Source organism: Bufo gargarizans, chromosome 8 (assembly GCF_014858855.1).
Source record: "Bufo gargarizans isolate SCDJY-AF-19 chromosome 8, ASM1485885v1, whole genome shotgun sequence".
Taxonomy (NCBI): Eukaryota; Metazoa; Chordata; class Amphibia; order Anura; family Bufonidae; genus Bufo; species Bufo gargarizans.
In genome coordinates this window covers 79,247,129-79,253,128 of record NC_058087.1, presented here as the reverse complement: position 1 = coordinate 79,253,128, position 6,000 = coordinate 79,247,129, and positions in this window count along the sequence as shown.

The following is a 6,000-nucleotide window of genomic DNA, read 5'->3' as shown; positions in this document are numbered from 1 at the left end:
TGACCAGGCACCTGCATGCAAAGCATGAACTGCAGTGGAGTAAACACCTTAAAACCAAGGAAGTCACTCAGGCTCCCCCTGCTACCTCTTTTGCTGCTGCCGCCTCGGCCTCTTCTGCTGCTGCCGCCTCGGCCTCTTCCTCCGTTGGCACCTGCCGCCCAGCAAACAGGGGATGTACCACCAACACCACCACCACCACCTCCGTCACCAAGCGTCTCAACCATGTCACACGGCAGCGTTCAGCTCTCCATCTCACAAACATTTGAGAGAAAGCGTAAATTCCCACCTAGCCACCCTCGATCCCTGGCCCTGAATGCCAGCATTTCTAAACTACTGGCCTATGAAATGCTGTCATTTAGGCTGGTGGACACAGACAGCTTCAAACAGCTCATGTCGCTTGCTGTCCCACAGTATGTTGTTCCCAGCCGCCACTACTTCTCCAAGAGAGCCGTGCCTTCCCTGCACAACCAAGTATCCGATAAAATCAAGTGTGCACTGCGCAACGCCATCTGTAGCAAGGTCCACCTAACCACAGATACGTGGACCAGTAAGCACGGCCAGGGACGCTATATCTCCCTAACTGCACACTGGGTAAATGTAGTGGCAGCTGGGCCCCAGGCGGAGAGCTGTTTGGCGCACATCCTTCCGCCGCCAAGGATCGCAGGGCAACATTCTTTGCCTCCTGTTGCCAACTCCTCCTTCTCGGCTTCCTCCTCCTCTTCTTCCACCTGCTCATCCAGTCAGCCACACACCTTCACCACCAACTTCAGCACAGCCCGGGGTAAACGTCAGCAGGCCATTCTGAAACTCATATGTTTGGGGGACAGGCCCCACACCGCACAGGAGTTGTGGCGGGGTATAGAACAACAGACCGACGAGTGGTTGCTGCCGGTGAGCCTCAAGCCCGGCCTGGTGGTGTGTGATAATGGGCGAAATCTCGTTGCAGCTCTGGGACTAGCCAATTTGACGCACATCCCTTGCTTGGCGCATGTGCTGAATTTGGTGGTACAGAAGTTCATACACAACTACCCCGACATGTCAGAGCTGCTGCATAAAGTGCGGGCCGTCTGTTCGCGCTTCCGGCGTTCACATCCTGCTGCTGCTCGCCTGTCTGCGCTACAGCGTAACTTCGGCCTTCCCGCTCACCGCCTCATATGCGACGTGCCCACCAGGTGGAACTCCACCTTGCACATGCTGGACAGACTGTGCGAGCAGCAGCAGGCCATAGTGGAGTTTCAGCTGCAGCACGCACGGGTCAGTCGCACTACAGAACAGCACCACTTCACCACCAATGACTGGGCCTCCATGCGAGACCTGTGTGCCCTGTTGCGCTGTTTCGAGTACTCCACCAACATGGCCAGTGGCGATGACGCCGTTATCAGCATTACAATACCACTTCTATGTCTCCTTGAGAAAACACTTAGGGCGATGATGGAAGAGGAGGTGGCCCAGGAGGAGGAGGAGGAGGAAGAGGGGTCATTTTTAGCACTTTCAGGCCAGTCTCTTCGAAGTGACTCAGAGGGAGGTTTTTGGCAACAGCAGAGGCCAGGTACAAATGTGGCCAGCCAGGGCCCACTACTGGAGGACGAGGAGGACGAGGATGAGGAGGAGGTGGAGGAGGATGAGGATGAAGCATGGTCACAGCGGTGTGGCACCCAACGCAGCTCGGGTCCATCACTGGTGCGTGGCTGGGGGGAAAGGCAGGACGATGACGATACGCCTCCCACAGAGGACAGCTTGTCCTTACCCCTGGGCAGCCTGGCACACATGAGCGACTACATGCTGCAGTGCCTGCGCAACGACAGCAGAGTTGCCCACATTTTAACCTGTGCGGACTACTGGGTTGCCACCCTGCTGGATCCACGCTACAAAGACAATGTGCCCACCTTACTTCCTGCACTGGAGCGGGATAGGAAGATGCGCGAGTACAAGCGCACGTTGGTAGACGCGCTACTGAGAGCATTCCCAAATGTCACAGGGGAACAAGTGGAAGCCCAAGGCCAAGGCAGAGGAGGAGCAAGAGGTCGCCAAGGCAGCTGTGTCAATGCCAGCTCCTTTGAGGGCAGGGTTAGCATAGCAGAGATGTGGAAAACTTTTGTCAACACGCCACAGCTAACTGCACCACCACCTGATACGCAACGTGTTAGCAGGAGGCAACATTTCACTAACATGGTGGAACAGTACATGTGCACACCCCTCCACGTACTGACTGATGGTTCGGCCCCATTCAACTTCTGGGTCTCTAAATTGTCCACGTGGCCAGAGCTAGCCTTTTATGCCTTGGAGGTGCTGGCCTGCCTGGCGGCCAGCGTTTTGTCTGAACGTGTATTCAGCACGGCAGGGGGCGTCATTACAGACAAACGCAGCCGCCTGTCTACAGCCAATGTGGACAAGCTGACGTTCATAAAAATGAACCAGGCATGGATCCCACAGGATCTGTCCGTCCCTTGTCCAGATTAGACATTAACTACCTCCCCTTAACCATATATTATTGGACTCCAGGGCACTTCCTCATTCAATCCTATTTTTATTTTCATTTTACCATTATATTGCGAGGCTACCCAAAGTTGAATGAACCTCTCCTCTGTCTGGGTGCCGGGGCCTAAATATATGCCAATGGACTGTTCCAATGTTGGGTGACGTGAAGCCTGATTCTCTGCTATTACATGCAGAATGATTCTCTGCTGACATGAAGCCAGATCCTCTGTTACGGGACCTCTCTCCTCTGCCTGGGTGCTGGGCCTAAATTTATGAAAATGGACTCTTACAGTGGTGGGTGACGTGAAGCCTGATTCTCTGCTATGATATGAAGACTGATTCTCTGCTGACATGAAGCCAGATTGTCTGTTACGGGACCTCTCTCCTTTGCCTGGGTGCTGGGCCTAAATATATGCCAATGGACTGTTGCAGTGGTGGCTGACGTGAAGCCTCATTCTCTGCTATGACATGCAGACTAATTCTCTGCTGACATGAAGTCAGATCCTCTGTTACGGGACCTCTCTCCTCTGCCTGGGTGCTGGGCCTAAACTTATGAAAATGGACTCTTACAGTAGTGGGTGACGTGAAGCCTCATTCTCTGCTATGACATGCAGACTAATTCTCTGCTGACATGAAGCCAGATTGTCTGTTACGGGACCTCTCTCCTCTGCCTGTGTGCTGGGCCTAAATATAAGCCAATGGACTGTTGCAGTGGTGGCTGACGTGAAGCCTCATTCTCTGCTATGACATGCAGACTAATTCTCTGCTGACATGAAGCCAGATTGTCTGTTACGGGACCTCTCTCCTCTGCCTGTGTGCTGGGCCTAAATATATGCCAATGGACTGTTGCAGTGGTGGCTGACGTGAAGCCTCATTCTCTGCTATGACATGCAGACTAATTCTCTGCTGACATGAAACCAGATTGTCTGTTACGGGACCTCTCTCCTCTGCCTGGGTGCTGGGCCTAAACTTATGAAAATGGACTCTTACAGTGGTGGCTGACGTGAAGCCTGATTCTCTGCTATGACATGAAGACTGATTCTCTGCTGACATGAAGCCAGATCCTCTGTTACGGGACCTCTCTCCTCTGCCTGGGTGCTGGGCCTAAATTTATGACAATGGACTGTTGCAGTGGTGGGTGACGTGAAGCCTGATTCTCTGCTATGACATGCAGACTGATTCTCTACTGACATGAAGCCAGATTGTCTGTTACGGAACCTCTCTCCTCTGCCTGTGTGCTGGGCCTAAATATATGCCAATGGACTGTTGCAGTGGTGGCTGACGTGAAGCCTCATTCTCTGCTATGACATGCAGACTAATTCTCTGCTGACATGAAGCCAGATTGTCTGTTACGGGACCTCTCTCCTCTGCCTGTGTGCTGGGCCTAAATATATGCCAATGGACTGTTGCAGTGGTGGCTGACGTGAAGCCTCATTCTCTGCTATGACATGCAGACTAATTCTCTGCTGACATGAAGCCAGATCCTCTGTTTCGGGACCTCTCTCCTCTGCCTGGGTGCTGGGCCTAAATTTATGAAAATGGACTCTTACAGTGGTGGGTGACGTGAAGCCTGATTCTCTGCTATGACATGAAGACTGATTCTCTGCTGACATGAAGCCAGATTGTCTGTTACGGGACCTCTCTCCTCTGCCTGGGTGCTGGGCCTAAATATATGCCAATGGACTGTTCCAATGTTGGGTGACGTGAAGCCTGATTCTCTGCTATGACATGCAGACTAATTCTCTGCTGACATGAAGCCAGATTCTCTGTTATGGGACCTCTCTCCTCTGCCTGGGTTCCGGGGCCTAAATATCTGAGAATGGACTGTTCTAGTGGTGGGTGACGGGAAGCCAGATTCTCTGCTATGGGACCTCTCTCCAATTGATTTTGGTAAATTTGTATTTATTTAATTTTTATTTTAATTCATTTCCCTATCCACATTTGTTTGCAGGGGATTTACCTACATGTTGTTGCCTTTTGCAGCCCTCTAGCCCTTTCCTGGGCTGTTTTACAGCCTTTTTAGTGCCGAAAAGTTCGGGTCCCCTTTGACTTCAATGGGGTTTGGGTTCGGGACGAAGTTCGGATCGGGTTCGGATCCCGAACCCGAACATTTTCGGGAAGTTCGGCCGAACTTCTCGAACCCGAACATCCAGGTGTTCGCTCAACTCTAATTCTGACCACTGGGACCACAACGGTCATGAGAGCATGGCACCCTGAAATGAATGAAATGGCAGGTTGAGCATGATCACTGCCACACACATGCACAAAGACCACAACCACTCTGCTGTTTCCAGCAGTCCCATAGAGATGAATGGAGTGGATTCATGCTCCATTCATCATGTGTATATGGGATAACTAAAATCAACCAGAATACCTCTTTAAATATTATTTTCCTTATCAAAAATACTCAGAGCTGTACACTGGAAAAAAATCAAATCATAAGATCATTTTTTGTTTGTTTAGAAAATATGCCCCTTATAGCTATATTTACTGCCCCATTTATGTTAATAGCATCTTCACAGCATAATCATTTTCTCAAGAAAACAACATTTGTTACCATGGCAATATAACTGGGATGTTTTCTTCCTTGTGAAAGACATGGGGGAAGGTTACAATTACACTGTACAAAGGAGTGTTTTAATTTAAATTTGGAATGTTAGAGAAATAACTAAATGTACTCAGAGTATTCTACTGTGCTAATTAAACATTGCTAGAGTAATGTAATGTGCCATGAGCAGACATAAAGTGTTCTCCAACTGCTTCATCTGCTGACAGATCCTATAGGCAGATGAAAAATTGGTTGCCTATTAGTGTTCATCGAGCACCATAGTGCTTGGGGGCTCGGGCCGAACACCTCGGGATGCACTGGTTCTCAAAATGAGAACCCAAGCATTAAACCAGGCACCCCCTGCTCTGAAGAGGGGAGGGTGTCTGGTTCTTACGAAAAGTTACTAAATTGATGGTAACACCACTGGAATGGTTCAGGAACAGCATGGGGTGGATGTCTAGATGCATCTTGGACTCCCATGTCGCTGCTGGGATCGATGTTGTTCGAGTAGTACGACACTTTTACTGACTGACAATAATACAAACCAAACCGGAGATAAAATCGATTTTAGACAGAGTAAAAATTGTTAGGAAACATTCTTTCCTGTATATTTACTTGTATATAAAGTGCAAGTGCTGCCAAAAATTACAAGGAAGAGGCACTCCGATGCAACCTGTATATCACATAAAGGAGGGCCTCATTTTTCATTGTGGTACAATTGTTCAGGTAGTGGGATTCCACACTCATAAAGCCTATGCGCTAAGTGAAAGGGCTGCCAAAAATTCCAAGGAACCGGTGCTCCAATACACCCTTTATTACACATAAAGGTGAGCATCATACACCCTTGAAAAATTATGATTGATGGCCTGCTGGTGAGCTGACCCTGTAAAAGATTGTAGGTGAAGGCCTGCTGGTGAACTGACCCTCTAAAAAATTATATGCAAGGGCCTGCAGGTGAGCTGACCCTGTAAAAG